The 18,421-nt window shown below is 36.1% G+C and overlaps 1 protein-coding gene across 1 annotated transcript in view; it reads left to right on the forward strand.

The window, feature by feature from the left end:
• Positions 1 to 2,987: 2,987 nt before the first annotated feature.
• The window catches only part of LOC105392304 (lachesin), a 73,093-nt gene continuing 57,659 nt past the window's right edge, over positions 2,988 to 18,421 (forward strand). Inside the window, exon 1 of the mRNA XM_048621683.1 lies at positions 2,988 to 3,314. The gene's annotated coding sequence lies outside the window, so the exon portion shown is untranslated. The remainder of the gene's footprint in view (positions 3,315 to 18,421) is intronic.

The raw sequence follows: 18,421 nt of genomic DNA on the forward strand, positions 1-18,421 counted from the left end.
CTTAGAATGTTGTCTCGGTCATGCTATATATTGTCAGATAAATGAAAATTCAGCCAATCCTGTCTGTTGCTGTCGTACTATCGCCAATTGACGTGCTCAGTATGAAATTGACAGTTACATTTTTTTTTGAAATACTATATTTCATACCAATATATCTTGTCTTGTGTATAAAAATGTACAACGTATAAACTAAAATTAAAAGTTATTCCATCCTTTAGCGCGAAATGTGTCGATAGGTAATCATTATAAAAAACACATCAGTCCTTCCAACCCAGCTTCTGGCCCGGTGCTAAATAATAATAAAGCAATTTGTTTATAAAGTCGTTATCTGTCGGGGGAAGGCTCGTGAGTGTGTCAAAGTGACATCTACAAACGAGGCTCAAGCGGAAAAACACTTGAATACGACCTTAGTGCCGTAACCTTGGAGTCTGAAATGGAGGTGGTATTAACATTAACTAAATACGTTTAGAAATAGTTATGGTAACAATCATGATCATCGACAGCAAAGTCTTCGTCGACTACTGGAAATAGAGCTCAACAAAGTATCGCATTATCACTATATATGTCCTCTCATCATCATTACAACCCATCACGTCCCCACTGCTGGGGCACGGGTCTTTTTTCAATAAAGGCATTTAGATGTACTTAGACGGTGACAGCATGTATTTTATCCCACAGGTAGCCATTATCCAGACACAGTGAAACAGGCCCTTATACTCGTAATTTCGCCCCAGTCCCGCTACTGTATACCACAGTGCCTTCTAAGTTGACACCCTCCGAAAACCTCCTCCAAGAGACGATTACAACTGATTGCGCGCGGTGCCTCCTCCAAAATCTTGACATTTCTCTTTATCAGTGTGTCGGTATTGTTCTGGAGTTCGGTACTTGGCAACAAACTTTCATGACCAAGTATTTACGCCACCGGCTCCTCGCGAAATTGTTATTCATGGCTTCACAAAAACGTATCTGCCTCTGAAAGAGTGCTTCACTTATCTACTGTTTGTATCGTGTTAGTTAGTTGCGTTATACATGGTGTTTGTTTATAATTGGTATGGTTCTTTTCACGGATAATGAGCAGAATGATTGCCGTGCAGCATAAGCAGATAGCAGAAAGAATAAGTATGGTTCTTTTAAAATAAAATTAAAATACGGCTGTACGTAATAACCGATTTAGATGCGGTTTTTTAAATAAATCGATTTTTTTAAATATTTTTTTTTTTCTTTTAATTCCAGTGGCAAACCCTTAAGAGCGTAGCGAATAAAGCTAGTAAAAATATAAAATCAATGAAATTTTATCTAAGACATTATTTTCCTTCATTTTATATCGTCCTGTACATAATGTTAGCTTGTTGTTTATTCAATAGTGCTCTACGAGTTGTGGTTACTTCACTAAGTTGAGTATAGGTTAAGGGGTGTTGTATTATGTTTGCTTAGAATAATTAAACGTACTTACATTATACAAGGAAATTATAAAATATTTAACTAAAATAAGCCTCTGAACTCTGAACAAAGTGTGGGTAAAGTGTCAGGTCAGCCTTTACACAAATCAGACGTAAAATCTGGTGATTGTATATTTTAGAAACATTACATTGTGAAAAATGGTGATACGGTTTTTAAGAAATGGGTAATGCATACGTGACCTACATATATTATTTTTTTAAAAAAATTAAATTCATTTATTTCAGATAACTTGATCCATATTCAGTACATGTCATAAAATTCAATAAACAAAAAACAATACAAATAACAACGAGCACAAGAATTAACATAAGTAGGTACAATTTATCATAAATCAAATTAATACATAAATTAAGGATTAAATACAATATTTAAAAATATATATAAGAATAATAATAATGTCAGATTATAAATTTAATTTAATTACATGCATTATAATAATAATAAAATAAAATAATCAAAACTTCCTTAGCGGCATCGTTACAGCGACATGTCTGTCACAGCAGTGCCGGAGAAATGGACAGTCCACTCTGTCGCCAATCATTTTCAGGACAATATTGGAGCTGGCCCGGACCCTGCGCACCAGGGACGCGGCGCGCTTGCGCATGGTGGTGTGGAAGCAGTCCGTGCGCGCCGCGGCAAACATCCCAGATGCGCTGCAGAATCGAGGCAGTCCCAACATTGTCCTGAAAGCATTATTGTACACGACTCGGAGGTCACTGTAGCTTCGCTTCGTGTAGTCTGCCCACAGGCTGCAGCTGTAGAGGGATGTGCAGTAAGCCCTGAAGAGCGTAACTTTAACTTGTTGAGTACATCGTGCAAACCTGCGGGCTATCATATTCGCTCTTACTGACAGTGCCCTCCGCTCGCGCTCAATATCTGCATTGTCCTTGAGATCGGTGGTCAGTAATTATTATAAGCGTAACCCTCAGCTTTAAGTAATAATCTAATAATTTATTTCGATAAACAGTACTAACGTAAGTATTGTTTATCAGGGCTATTATTTGCATCATCATTCAAAATTCCATAAAGACATCCTAGAGTTTAATATAAACTTTCTAGAAAATGTCCCATCTCCACAAAACTCGTTCAAGTTTGCAAGCGAAAACCTTTTTCCTGAAACAAAAAATACAAGTGAAACTTAAGATACATTCCTCCGTATACAAAAGTGTGTCGTCGCTTTGTTCTTCATATTATTGTTGTTTTATTACATTCTCATACCGCGTAATTACAAAACGGCGACCATTATTGTTAGTAATAAAACTTATACGCTTTTATATCCTCGAAACAAACTTCAAGAGCGACAGAGACAGCACTATTTCCCTTAACTCCACCTTACAATGGACATGCGCACAATTAGTCGCCGGCCAAATCTGAATGAACCTATGTTTCTGTACCGCCAAGGGAATTTGTGCCTTATATCGTGTGGTTATAATTTATAGCGTTGCAATTCAGGTGTGCCATTGTGCAGGCGAGCGGAGATGCGTTGCGGCCACACATAGGAAGGATGCACACAGCGGTAAAGAACGCCGGTTCTGCCCGTGTGTGTCCTTTCAAGTCTGTGTGTATATAAATTTGAAGGAAGAAGGGTGAAGAGGCACCGGCGGCGATACGGCGCGGATGTCAGTGTGCCGGTCCAAGCAAGGAGGGATGGTCGTCTGGAAACGCGCAACTTTTCCCGCGAAACTCGTAATTCTCCCGCGCTTTTCCCGCCACGTGGATTTCTGAACGGTAACGAACTATGACAAGTGAGATGTTTTCGGACTGTGCGAACAGTTTGGGTGCGAATGAACTTTTGACATGAACTTATGACTGTGTTGTGCAGTAAGTTTGTTTTTCTTCGCGCGCTTTGTGAAGTAAGTATTTTGTTTGACTCGATACATTTTAAGGAGTTGAGTTTGAGTTCGTTTCTTTGTCAAAAATACTACAGCTGGACTGCTGCTGGACTAGCGTAGATTTTTTTTACAATTTCCTATTTGTTACTTCAAAAAAGCTTTTACTATCAAAACCTTCTGTTACACTGCTCTCTAGCTAGATGTTTAATATTATAGAGTCCGAAAGCGCTACATTTATATAGACAGAAACCACAAAGAATAATCGCTTTAAGCGATAAGGCCGCCATTTGTACCAGGCGCGGATCCACCCATATGGGCAAGGTGGGCATGCCCATCACCTAAATGACTTGCCATATCAAACCATAGGATTTTAGAATTCAGTTATTTTATCACTTGAACGCTCTTCGGATACTTGTTAGAGATTTAAAAAACCATAAAATTTTCTGTCGTTCCAAAAGCCTTTTTTTGGCAAAACGGACAGACAATTTTAGTTTTTTCAGATTTTCCAAATGTTGACTCCTAAGGAATGGGTTTGTTGAATAAAATGTCCGAATACATAATTAATATATATATTTTTAAATTTATCTTAAAAGATTTACAAACATCCATGTCCGCGTTGTTCTATGTTTACACTAATTCTATGTGACAGTAAAAATATATCTAAGCAGGAACTATTCTTTTTTGATGTTGATGCGGTGACAAAGTAATCTGAAGAAATATGGCACCAATTTCAAAAAAGAATAGTTCCTGCTTAGGTATATTTGTACTGTCACATAGAATTCGTGTAAACCTTAAATTATGACTTTCTTATAGTGGTTTTTGAAGTCGGTTTTTTATTTTTTTTTAATTATTATTTTATTTTATTATTTTTAGTTTATTTTCAATAATTGGCAATTAAAAGTAAGATGAAAATGATACCAATAAGTCCTACTAGTCAATACGAATCATTCAAGCCTAAACACGAGGTAGTTGCTATATACCGTTGAGGAGTTCCCTTAACTGCCTGTTTCCATCATCAGATCAGCTCAAGGTCACCATAATATTTTTATGCTATAAGAACTTTATTTACTTTCTAAATTTCATTTGAATAGGTTAATAGGTGCCGAAAATGTAATTTCACACACTGTTTTTAACCCTTTACTCACCCTTGGGGGTGAAATAAAATTCTGAAAAAAATGGGACCGCCACTGAACTCAACCCAATACAACATAAAAGAATTTTCAAAAATCGGTCCATTAATGGCGGAGTAATTGGTGAACATACATACAGATGATTTGAGAACCTCCTCCTTTTTTCAAAGTCAGTTAAAAAAAGCTTTCTTTTAAATAGTTGTAGGTATCTTAAAACTAAATTTCCTATCGAGATAAAATCAGCCTCATTTGAATGCAATTTAGGCCCTGTTTCACAATGTCTGGTTAGTAATTAACTGTGAGATAAAATAAAATTCTGTTACTCTCTTTTATTATTTTTTTGACAGTGACAGTGTGTCTTTTATCCCACAGGTAGCCATTAACCAGACATTGTGAAACAGGCCCCATAGTCTAGTTGTTTTGTCTGTCAACATTTTCAAAAACTGAAAATATTACAGTTTTTAATTAAGTATTTAGAAAAATTGCACTTCCATAACATCATCACTACAAGATACAAAAAGCCGGCTATCAGTCAGTACCTCAAGGCGATGCCAAACCAACCATTTTTTCACTTGCACATCACCTATTTTGAGATCTGGATCCGCGCCTGATTTGTACATATGTGTTAGATTAAATTTTTTGTAATTATTGTCCATGTTTTTGTGTGAAAATAAAGAAATCTATTCTATTCTATTCTATTCTAATAATTGATATTGGCACTTGATTCCGTTGCTAAGTGTGTGTTCTCGGACTGGGTATATGTACGTATATTTTGAATATAATATTATTATGTAAGTACTTCTAAGTTCAAATGTCGTAGCAAGTTGCTACGTCGCCCGTAGCGCGTAGCCAGCGGCGCGTAGCACTTAGGTCGTAGCATCGGGAGCCGTGGCAACATCACAAGGATTAGTTTACGGAAATCTACGCTTGATTAACTTCCGTGTAAATGGATTATGTTTGTAATAATAATGTTTAGAGGAAACAATCATTTTGTATTAATATTATTGGTATATTATTTTATAACAATGAGACGCTGCAAGCGAAGAAGACGCAGAAGCGTCCGTAGTCGAGCAGGCCTCAGTGATCGTAACTGATTACTGAGGTTAAGCAACAACTGGCATGGTCAGCCATTGGATGGTTGACCAATTTCAAGTGGTGCTTTTCTGGACGTGGTGCGTTTGCTGCTTCGGCAGCAGTCGTTAAGCCTAGTCAGAGGCCTTCGGGCGGTTTGAAAACATCTGACAGTCGGGTTGCCCACTTACTCGACAACTCTCTCAGCACAAGCTTGCTTGTGTTGGGGTCCACCAACCCGCACTAGGCCAGCGTGGTGGACTAGGCCTAAAACCCTTCCTTCATTGGAAGGAGACCCGTGCCTCAGCAGTGGGGACGTGATGGGTCGTGATGATGATGATGATGATGATGAGACGCTGCAGTGATTACTGACGACCTCACACTTCTTTCTGATTCCTGAAGGCGTTGACTTTTAGAGACAATCATTTTTTATTCAAGATTTGGATGAATTAAAACAAACCTAAAATTATGTAGTTATTTTTGCTTTTGAAGTCTTTATAGAAAACTTGGTGAGTCATGTGAGTTATTTTTTATGTTCAACATGTGGTACATAATTCAACATTATATTTAACTAGGTTTTTTCACAAATTTCCGAAACTCCTCCCTGATCCATTCCCTTTTAGTTTACTTTACCACTTTTTGCAACACCCTGTATATTTAGTTTTGATTTTGACTGTCCTAAATTGAAAGTAATTTTAACGTTTCTTTAAAGTAAAACTAAATCGTGAGATAATCCGCAAAGTTTCCATTAGAGCCTGTCAGCTTTTGCTGAATTAGCATTTCTTTGTTTTTATTTTTACAGCGGATTACTTATAACTCAGGGAAAAATATCTTGTAGTAACTCTTTAAGGAGGATTCCCGTGGGTTGACTGATAGAAAATGCTTGTAGCATTAAGTCCATCCTTTGTATTCTTATCTTTATATTTGTACAATATCATCTTCATCTTTGGCCACTGCATCTTGACAGATGATTGTTACAGCGGCTGTGGGTTTTGAGAGCCACATTTTCTCATTTGGCTGAACAGGCCTATACGGGCCTTACACTGCTTGCCACATCGGTCACAGGCATAATTCGGGTTTGGCGATGCTTCCAGATGTTCATTAAGCCTCTTAGTTTTTAATTTTTAATTTTTATTTGTACAATAAAGGATTAAATATTTTAATAAATACCTACCTAATAAATATATATTTTTTAAGTTTTAAATACACTCGCGTGCTATGAAATTATAACATTAAATAAAATAATAATTTTCACACTTTTTTTTTATAAAAGCTGAGAACAAATGATTCTAGTTTCCAATTCCATGTTTATCTTAAGTTGATAATTATTTTTGCAAACTATTAGTACTTTCATGACTTTCCATAGTTAGTAAATAGTTGCTTTGCTTAGCTTGAAGCTGTCTATAAGTTAAATATTTAATAGCAAATTGATAGCGTTTCAACAAAGTGCACGGAACTTTAGTGCTTCGTCTTAGTTTCAACAACTTTATCTAATAGGTAATCCTTTTCCTGTATCAAGAAGAAAAAAAAAACAGTATAGTGTGGTTGTACGACTCGTGAAAACACACGAAAATACGCGGTTTCTCTATAAAAACTATCCGTCTCGTGACTTTTTAATAATAGATAGATAGATAGAATATTCTTTATTTTTACACACACGTAAAATAAACTTACATAACTTAAATACTAACACATATGTACAAAAATGACGGTCTTTCGCTTAAAGCGAATTTCTCAAGACAACCTTAGGGTGGAAGGATATTTATGATCAATTGACCCCTCGTCAAGTGTACCTACACTTTAAAAAATTAAAAAATTCTAAAGGAATAATTCAAATAATGATTTTGTTATTATATAAGTACCTATAAGCTAAATCTAATAATAATAATGGTCAGTATTACAAGTTCTTCTAAAGATTTAAAAAAATCGTAGGATCAAAAGTTGTAAAAAATACCCTCTGAGTTACCTCTTTTTGTGATTAATTATAACACCCATGTTATTCCTTAAGTGTGGAAAATACGAAATATACGTAAATATTTAAGAGATATTATTATGAATATGCATACGCTGTGCCATTATAAAGAAGAAAGACAGGCATTCTGTGTGCAAGGTCGAAATTCGTTAAACAATGAAGGATGCTCTTTTGTTCGGCAGTCTAGCATGAACGAGAGTCGTGCGGCGCGGGGGTTACTCCTACTATACGATTGAGATATTACCTATATCGAAACGCTGCCATGGGATTACAAGTAATACATGGTGTAAATGTGTGAATGACATGATCGCGATCAATTTATAACCACAATTATGTACTGAAGGCCCAGCACAGAGCGCAAGACGCGCATATCAAGACTTGACAGAATTTTAATATATTTTTTTATTAAATAAAATTATTTATACATATATGAAATGTTTTATTGTTTTTTTTACTCGATATTTAGAGGTAACCATAACTTACGTATGAAGTGATTTTTTTTTGGAAAAAAAATCTTTTTTTTTTTGACAATACTTCGATTGAATGTCCGGAGTATACTCTCCGGGCAACAAAGCGTGTTAGGGATACCTTTTGCAGTCAACTAACTGTTCTGCTGCCTTGTGTTGTGATCGCGAAAAGGTAAAATACTAGTTTAGCATGGCCTTTTGGAATTTTTCCCGAGTTTAGTTTTACAGGGCCTACGGGTACGGGTTTTGCAAATTAGGAAAACGAAAAAAGTTTAGGTTTTCCTCTGTCATGTGCATACATTATTTGTCAAAAGTTTCATGATAGTTTCCGCTAGAGGCGCTACTTTGTATGCGAGAAAACATAAACTTTTATGGTTTTCGTCAAACTATCAAACCCGTACTAGACGTAATGGTTTGGAAAGTTATGGTGTGGGTTGCGATACAAAAAAATAATTATGCAATAGTAACAGAAATTAAACGTAATTGATTTGCTTAAAATGCGTTAAAATTGTGTAAAAGTTATTGAGAGAGTTAAACCAACTGGCAGAATAATACTTAAGTAATAGGTAATCCTAACATATATTATAAATGCGAAAGTAACTGTGTCGGGTGCGTATTGCGACGTATAAAAACGAAATGTATAATTTCACATTAATAACGTTCACAACATATAATGAACGTTACGTATAACAACAAAATCTATATTTTCATACGGTATAAGATTCAATTGGTATAACGTACATTTTATATAATATCAAAATATATAATACTTACGAGGACTAATATCAATTCGTATAACATACATTACGTATATCGTTTAAAATATATACTATCATTTAGTATAAAGTTCATAAAACATACTAACATACAATAACATAATCTGTGTTTAATTACACACACCGTCAAACCCCTTAGCACCAAAACCTAAAGATAGGTACGACGACGAGCAAAGCGAGGAGGAGCGTGTTAGGTGCACATGTTCGTCAAAACCAAAGCGGAGCGCAGCGAAGCGGAGCGGAGCGTCTCCCCACATAGCGTCAATAATAATAATAATGTCAAAACCCCTTAGCACCAAAACCTAAAGATAGGTGCGACGACGAGCAAAGCGAGGAGGAGCGTGTTAGGTGCACATGTTCGTCGAAACCAAAGCGGAGCGCAGCGAAGCGGAGCGGAGCGTCTCCCCACATAGCGTCAATAATAATAATAATGTCAAAACCCCTAGTACCAAAACCTAAAGATAGGTGCGACGACGAGCAAAGCGAGGAGGAGCGTGTTAGGTGCACATGTTCATCGAAACCAAAGCGGAGCGCAGCGAAGCGGAGCGGAGCGTCTCCCCACATAGCGTCAATAATAATGAAAATACGATACGACAATCTTTTATACTTTTTGTGCATTATACATTATGATAATTAGATCCGTTGTAGAATATATGTTATAAACGTTATATATTATAAACGTTATGCATTTTAATCGTTATATCAATTGAAATTATACTTTTTGAACGTTATTCTTTACGAAATTATGTATTTAGTAATTATGCCTTTCGTTTGTTATGCACAGTGATCGTTATACTTAATAAATTTATATCATATGGGCGTATACCTTGTGAATGTTATACCATTCGTTTTTATACCTCGTATTACTTACCCAACTGTGTCTGTCTGTCTGTTACTCTTTCACGCCTAAACTACTGAACGGATTTGAATGAAATTTGATATACATATTATGATCTAGACTCTGAGAAAGAACATAGGCTACTTTTTATCCCGAAATTCACACGGGAAAACTTTTTAAGGCGAAGCGAAGGTCGCGGGAACAGCTCGTACGGAATAATGCTTAAATGATCGAGGGTAGTAGTTAATTTTTAGCAAGGTTTCCAATGTGACATTGTAAGGATCGAGTAAAGTTCGAATACATAAAAAGACAATTGGCTATGTAAGATGAGGAGAGCTTGACTTTATGGCTTTGTAAAATAAACGAGCTCATAAACCCTGTATTAGAATTTTGAGTCAGCACCTAAGGACATTTTCTAGGCTCATGTCTAAAAAGATTAAGGGTTAGAGGATGACGACCTTACGTCAGGTGTTCAATGAATTTACTACCAGCTAAAGTTTATCTGACTTTTCCACGAGTTTCCGTTGAAAGCTTCGATCTGCGAGTAGTAAACCTTAACATGATAAAAAAATATTTTCAGAAACAAAAAAATCTGATAATTATTTTTTACAATGCAGCGTCAGTGTTAGTGACCACAATTTTATGAATCAAATGACGGAAAATGTATGCATTTGACAGATGAAAACACACCTCCTTACATTGCACGATAAACATTGAGTCCCAAATCCGAATAATTTCATAACCTGACCCAAGTATTCATACGTGTAAGTTCCACGTACCGTGAATAATAAAATAACCCACCACAATCTAAGTGTAAACGAAACTCGAGCCAATACGAAGTGACCCTAACTTCATGTATGTTATTATTCCGAGCAAGTCGGGAACTTTTACTTACACTGCTCAGCTAGGGACGGGATGCATGTAGTTCGGTACCGGTATTCGCAACCGAAATCGAAGTTGAAGTTTATAACTAACCCTAATATTATAATATTCCGCATGTCGACCTACTGGACTGGATGAATTTATATTTTGGAGATAAAAATAAGAGAAAGGTGAGTAGCTTTGATATTTTTTTATATAGGAATAATCACGGCAATTACCAAATTTTATAATTTCTCTCATTCAAGATACCTAGAAGTACTCTGGAAGAAATTTGTCTTAGCGAAAAAGCCACCAATTGCACCATATTTATTTCGGTGTTCTTCCTATTCTATTTCTACATATATGTGCAATAAATAATTTTATTCATTCACATAAAAATATAAATATTAAAAAAATACATACCTACTATAGACGAATTGAGAACCTCCTCCTTTTTCTGATGTCTAAAACAGAACATCCTTCCCATCCCTATTCTCGATTTCTAAGTTAGGGTGGCTCTTTACCAATAGTCTTTGCTCGCGCAATCAGCGGCCTTAGATAAAGTTCAGTGGGAGCGTCTCAAATTGCAACGAGTTGCCATCGCCTGGGGTGATAATGCTGTATACAGTTACTACGAAACACCTTAGTAGTCATACAGGGTAGAAAATATTTCTTTTTTATAGAAACGTTGAATTTCCAAAACTCATACAACAAATGTTGTTCAGATTGACCCCCTGAGTCAGCCCCTTTCGGCTTCGTGTAAAGCCCTTTTTGCAACAACCTGTATAAGTTTGAATTTGTACTTGGTAAGGAATGTAGGTATAAATAAGGTCATAGGTTTACGTTTCGTAAGAAGAAGAAATATTATCTCATCTTAGCTTGTCGGCGGCAATTACTAGAGGTAAACGTTTGCCATCGTGCTGAAAGGATTGGCGAGTCAGATAAGCGTCAGACTGCCCAGGGCATAGAATGTCAACGCAAAATAATTAAAAGAAGCTCAGTACACTTAATTAAGAGCTAAAATTAAAGCCCCATTCAGTTTATTTTCAACCGAAACATTACGCACTGAAAGTTTAACTTAATTCGGGGAACTAACTCTGTAAACTTCTTAATTTTGTGTATTTCATGTGAATTACTTTGCACGAAGTTAATTTATTAAGTATCAAAAATGAGCTTACAAAACTCTTTGAGAAGACGAAGTAAATTAAACGAAATATGATTCATATTTTTACCGTAATTTGAATTATAAAAATTATAATTACATCTTTGCTAAAAAATATTTGAACATAATCCTCAAAGCATGATATTCTGCAATACCAAGTTTGAGAATCAATTTGACAGCACATGGTAGATTGTAGTGACATGAGAAACCCAACGGACCCGACTTGGTGGTCCCACGTCATAGCGGTTGGGCCGACGCGATGGAAAACACTAACTACGAAGTTGGGAACTCGTCCGTTCCCGTGAATCTCCGGGGCCCAAACTTTAGAGACTAGTCTGTATGCGCCCAAATGAGATGCCCAAATTGGTGCTGTGTTTAGTACGCTACTATTTTGGTTTTCACTGTGTCGCCAAAAGGTTATTTAATGTCCATATCGTATTCCAACGAATGACACAAAAACAAATCCTTTTCATTTATTTTTCGCGGATATATATTTACAGGAACAGCGTTGAATATTAGACTTTTATCAGAAACAAACCTGGCAACATGTTCATATTTTTATCTGGAAAAAAACTTCGTCTATTGTGGGTAGATGTAGAGTTCCCAGATAGTGTTGTGCGGCGCAATCACCGCGGCTCATTGTGCCACCTGCTCGCAACTGGGACACGTGGCCGCGCGTCTTTTCACTGCAATTGTGTTGCCTCGCATTGTATCCTCCCATTTATTCTTCACTATTCCGCTGGCACGCCACTTTTTCACAGAACAATCTGATGTTTTTCTTGACGCTTTTCAATGAGATTGAAGCGCTATTGAGCCGTTTTCCCGGAAAGGTTCTAATAAACAATATAGCTACGCGTGTTAACCACCGTGTGACTATAGAGTAATTACATTTCACAGTCAAACCGAGCTCAAAGGGTAGTAACGACAGCAATAAACACCAAAACCGGAGCCAATTAGACAAACATAAACTAGTGAGTCCGTGCCGTATCGGCTCATTGACGCGCCGCAGATTTATATTAGTGTCCAATTAGGGCACATCTCGCTTCTAATTAATTTGTCCAATCATCGGAAGAACAGATGAGCGCGGCGCCTCATTGGTTATTCGGTATTCGAAAAAGCATTTTCGATTGGCAGCCGCGGCGGGCGGCAGCTGGCAACTCCGAGCACATCCATCATCCAGATATTGCGTGACAGATCGCGACTACCATCTGCTTTTTAATACATAGCCATTGATTCGGGCCGCACATGTGTGTCAAAATTCCCGGAATACCTTTTTGCGTGTGACCGTTGCAACGGTTTTTTGGGTTTTCGAATTTCCGGCCGCGCTTTTTCGCCGGTTTAAATACCGGTTACGCTACGCCGCCGTTGTGTTTGAAAGAAAATTACGTGGAGTTAGCTTTTGTTTGCTGCTGCTTGTAATTTTAGAAAGTTTTTTGTTTCGCAAACACAAATACACAACAACAACATTTATTGTAAACATACAATATGTAACTTTTGTACAATAAATTATAATAATAGAGTATCTATTATTATAATTGAATTAAAATATACATTATTTTTTTCCCAAATGTGAACATCTACAATATATCTAATAATGAGAAAGCGGTCATCACAAGCTACATCAATCATATTGATACGACAGTTTTAATACAGTTGGCTGATATATTTTTCCAACATTCGTTTTAGCCGCAACGATATAAAGACTCCTGTTTGCTCTATATTATGTCCCCAGCCTCTGTATCTGTATCTGGAAAAATCTAAAATAAACTACACTAGTAACATTCTCTCTAATTATACTTACACTCGTGCAATATAATAGGCCCATTTTAACCACGTTTTAACAGTACAATACAATACAATACAATTTTTAAATTTTATTAATTTACTTTAACACACATAAAAATGCACACAGGTACTATTTCATAATTATAATACACAACACACTTCTTAAACTTGTAACTTCAGAAAATTACCAATCATTAATAGTGTTTTGGATAAACTACCGTAACTTGGGGTCAAAGACTAATAAAATGCCACCCGTAGGTAGAGGTACATTATAATATGTAAGCATACGAATATTCCCTTTCCTTCAATTTCATCCGTCGACAAGTGAGTCCTGTGCGCTCTACGTCGTATACCGTATAGTAACAGACAGCTAATATTTGCAGACACCAAATAGATATCATCCCAGAATCTTTGAAGTATGTAACTATGGAGTGTTCTGAAATAGGCACATTGACCTGAATTGGTCGTACATTTTGTTTTCATATTCCATGCATCTTGTTATACGATAATAGAGGAAAAGATAATGCACCTTCAGAAGTCAAATATTTTCGTAGGCTTTAACCAAAAAAAACATTATGATCTATCAATAAACTCTCGGTTTTGTTATTCTACTAGGTTAGAAATTCCCTAAAAACTTATTGATGAATGTCGATGAATGATGCAGCCTACAATGAATTTCATTCTGAATGATCTAGCAAAAAGACAAGTACAACTATCAATCTGGAGTTTATTGCTGTGGTTTTTTAAAAGTACCTTAAGCAGAAATGTATAGTAAAACAGGTCAATGATCGAGGCTCGATACTATACACCAATAAGAGCAAAGGTCGGCTGCCATTGGACAATATTTACATCTCGTCAGGCGATACCCCGCTCTAGTGATATACAAATAAACCAAGCGTTTACAAACCGTGGAATTTCCCTATTTGTTAGCCTTACTGCCTGTGAAACTTTTTCTCCAGTCCTTTCGCAAGAAAAGCCTTAGTTATTAAGTTTTTTCTCTCTGCGGGAGCCTAAGTAATAAAATTTAGTCCGTTGAACGAAAATGTTTATTTTCTTTCGAATTTTACATCGAATCTCTTTTGTTTACCTTAGAAAACCAATTAGTTTATACAGTTGAAAGTAATATATTTACTAAGTGGAGGAATTTTTCAAAAAAGTCAATTTTATTTATGGTATCGACTTTTAAATAATATTGTGGATAGCCGGTTTGTTATCGACGTCGATAAATTATTTTTATGTACATTCCCTCAATAACAGCGCCGCATTTATGGCGAATCGCGATATAGTTTCATTTATTTACATCGATAATGAACCCATGTAGCGGCAGCAGGTGTTGTAATTATGGTACCAAAAACTGTAGCACAACAAAGGCACTCAAAGATTAGAGTGGGCTGTTTTATCGTGGAGGACAATAACCGTATGTTATTATTATTCTTACGGCTACATACAACGCAGAAGAGACTAGGCCTAATGATACTAATGGCTGGGCAAATGCGAGGGTACCCATGAAACACAACGGCTTTACAGAGAATAGGATCAACGTACTTATATTGTAGAACATGTTTGATTTACATTCGGTAAAAACGTTTATACATTCGGTGTCCTGTATAGTATAATATGTATTATAAAGTTATCATTGAGACTATTTTTATAAACTACAACTAAACCAAAATTACGTTTTAAAGTTTGTACCTTTAGGAAATTTGGTGTCTCAGAGGATCATTCTGTACAACTTTTGTTCTACGACTTTTGAAAATTCGGCAACGCTTTTAAGCTACGTTACTTTTTTAGATTATCTTTTTTACTAGTTGCCTAAAGTTTTTTTGGATTGACGACCTGAATCACCCTCTTTGGCTTATAATACCACGGGAACAAAGCAAAGCTCGCGTGCAAAACATGTAGAGTTATACAGCAAAATATATCTTCATTAGTTTACTATTAACACGGGTGTTGTATAAATCACGTTTGTTTGCCATTTAAGTTTCATCATAGTTGGTTAATTGTTAATTAGTTTCGGTTTGTAACTGACCAATTCATGCAGTGTTAATTTTATAGTTGTTGTTATTGTTTCAACTAATATCACTTAGGGATACAAGTTTATTGAATAATGTATCATAAGGATTTAAAGGAGCGAATATCGTTGTGATACAGGTTAGACACACCTAGGTGCTTTTTAATTTTTCTTGCGACAGTTTAAAGTTTTAAACGATAAAGCTTTCATAACGTCAGCTATTTCGAGCACCTACCGCTTTCAGATACAGGGGAACTTTTTCACGGCCTTCATACTGCAGGCATTTTGGTATTTCTCGGAATATCCGGTACCAGCTGGGTGAGACCACCAGGCTGGGCAGCGGTCTGTAGGCACTCTAGCTGACTAGTGCCAAAGCTCTGGCCAAGCTCTGTACAGGGTGTTGCAAAAAGGGAAAGGCCGAAAGGGTCTGACTCTGGGGTTTCTGAAAAACTTTTGTTCATGACTTTTGAAAATTTATGAAAAAAAATGTTTTTTTTATTGGGTCTTGGATGCACCTGAAAAATCGCAGGTCCGCCATATTGACATTGGCATAAACTCCAAAATCTTGATAGACAAATACAGTATAATGAGTGGTATTTTTTATTGGATGCTAGGTCATGACTCCATGAGAGAGAAGATTGTTTAGAGAATCACGTATACATATGGAAATGCTCTTGCATTAAGTAATGCAGATTATTATGCATTCTTAATACAATTCCACGCAATCCCATATAGGTACGTGACTGTAATTACCATATACATACCATTCATACAAAAAAAATGATTTTGCCTATAGTTTAATATACTTAAGTAAACAAATCCGTGTACTAGGCGCACAGAGAGTGAAACAGATCGATAAGTTTCCATTCTCTCTAAGCTGGTGAAGCCGGGCGTGCGGAGAGCTTCGGCAGAAATTCAAATAAACGCCACACGACGCGACGACCAAGCGAAAAGAATTCCTATCTGATTCTTAGCGGAACAGACGATGGGAAAACAATACGAACGCCAAAATTCCTATTTATGCAGTACTAGGTTCTGCCGCAAGCTTCTCTTCCTTCTAAAAGGTTCTTGTGTGGAAATTCTCTGGAAAAAAATGGCAATATTCACTACCTGAAACCCAATAGTTTTCGTTAAATTATACAAAGTTTTTTTTAATAAACTTTTTGATTGGTATCAAAATAATGAGAAAACATAGTGTTGCTGCTCGGTCATTCTCTGAATTTCAGTGTTTCAGGCTATTTCCATGTCGCATTCATGAATTCGTCAAACTTTTTCAGTTTAAGCGGTGGTGCGGCGGCAGGAAAGAAGATCAATTAATATTTAAGACTATCTATTTCACACCTGTAAAGGTCAAGTTACGCTGAAATTTTATTGAATCTACCATTACATACGAAGGTACATACTTATATATGAAATTTGTAAAACAGAATCCAAATTTCGGCGTTCCACGTAATGCAATTTTGAAACTGCTGTTTCCGTAAATTGAGAGGCATAGGCGGGTAGAAACGTAAGTGGGTTAGGCTGACTTAGAACCTCACCTGTATTTACAATTATTGGTAGCCGTAGTAAGCCTTCGTGATATTAGCACTGCATAACCTAAAGCCTGCTTTACACGTTGGCTAAGCCATGAAGAGTCATGGCAAATTCCCAACCTGTAGACACGGACTTTTGACTCGTTGGCCGAGGCTAAACATGCGCAAGTGTAATGCCAGCCTGTAAACGGTACATCACTTAAGTCACTTGCCTTAGCTAATCATAGTTTTACTTGGAAGTCGTGTACTTTTTTCATAAAGAAAGGCGATATATACTAAACTCACTAAAATAAACGCCTGTCTTACATACATCAATTTACCTAATCTGGCGCTAACGTTAACCTTTCTTGGATACGTCCAACATGTGGACGGTAACAATTTCTTCAGACTCACGTTGGCCAATTCCATCCAACGTGTAGATCGGGCTTAAAATAGCACTGCAGTAGACATAGTCTGTGCAGACATCGTTAACTCCGGCTTGTATCTACATAATAATATCTCCTGTTTTATGCATACAAATTACTGGTTCTGTAGTAATACCAGCGCACTATTGATTTGGTCGGTAGTTAATTCATCGTGTTGGTATTTGTTGTGTAGATAATTACGTTTCGACTATTCTAAAAGACATTAAGCTTTACATACTCGCTTTGTTTGTTTTAATAGTTTGATTATACTTCTATGGGTATTGATTGTGTATTGTGTTATCATCAGGGTTTTATGAAAGGTTTAGTCTATATTCCGAAAGGATATTGGATAGGATAATTGCTACTTATAATTATTCAAGTAATCTAACAAACATAGTGTTAAAGGGTGTCTTTAATATTTTGTCTTAAATCATTTTAGATCATAATACTTGGATTTATCTGCGCAATATAGTCGATAGTAGCTCTAATAAAAATATGCACATATATACAGTATGGAGGAGTATAAGGTAGGGTAGCATGTTGATTTAGTTTAAATTTGTTTAATAACCAACCAAACTTTAATGCAACATTCAATTGCAAAACTTCATACATAACGAAATAATATATAATTATTGTCATCAACGTTTGTGAAACATTTAAATTATGATTTCCGGGAATCAAAAAGCCGTCCGCAACCCACACATGGTGCAACCGCTTTCAATGTGAAAAATGATATCAGACGCGCCGCCACCGCGCTAGTACCGTTTGCACGACAACTTGTTCATTAGCTCGGGTTTTACGTAAATACATGATTGTACTATTTGTTAACATTTTTATTTATTGTTTAGAATTAGAACTATTTTATATTTGATTGTTTTACTGTAACTGAGTGCTCAAAAGCTAATACTTATTATGTACTTTGTTAGTTAAATTCAAATAAAATTATATTCAACTGAGTTAGATAAACTTATGGTCGGACTAATCATTACATTTTGCATAAACTTTTTCACTTTTACTTTATTTATCTAAATAGAGAAGATAGAATAATTTTATTAAAAGTAAGATATTGAATATAACCAAGTTTAGGTATGAATATAACCAAAGGTAGGCCTTTGTACA

This window comes from Plutella xylostella, chromosome 6 (genome assembly GCF_932276165.1).
Source record: "Plutella xylostella chromosome 6, ilPluXylo3.1, whole genome shotgun sequence".
Taxonomy (NCBI): Eukaryota; Metazoa; Arthropoda; class Insecta; order Lepidoptera; family Plutellidae; genus Plutella; species Plutella xylostella.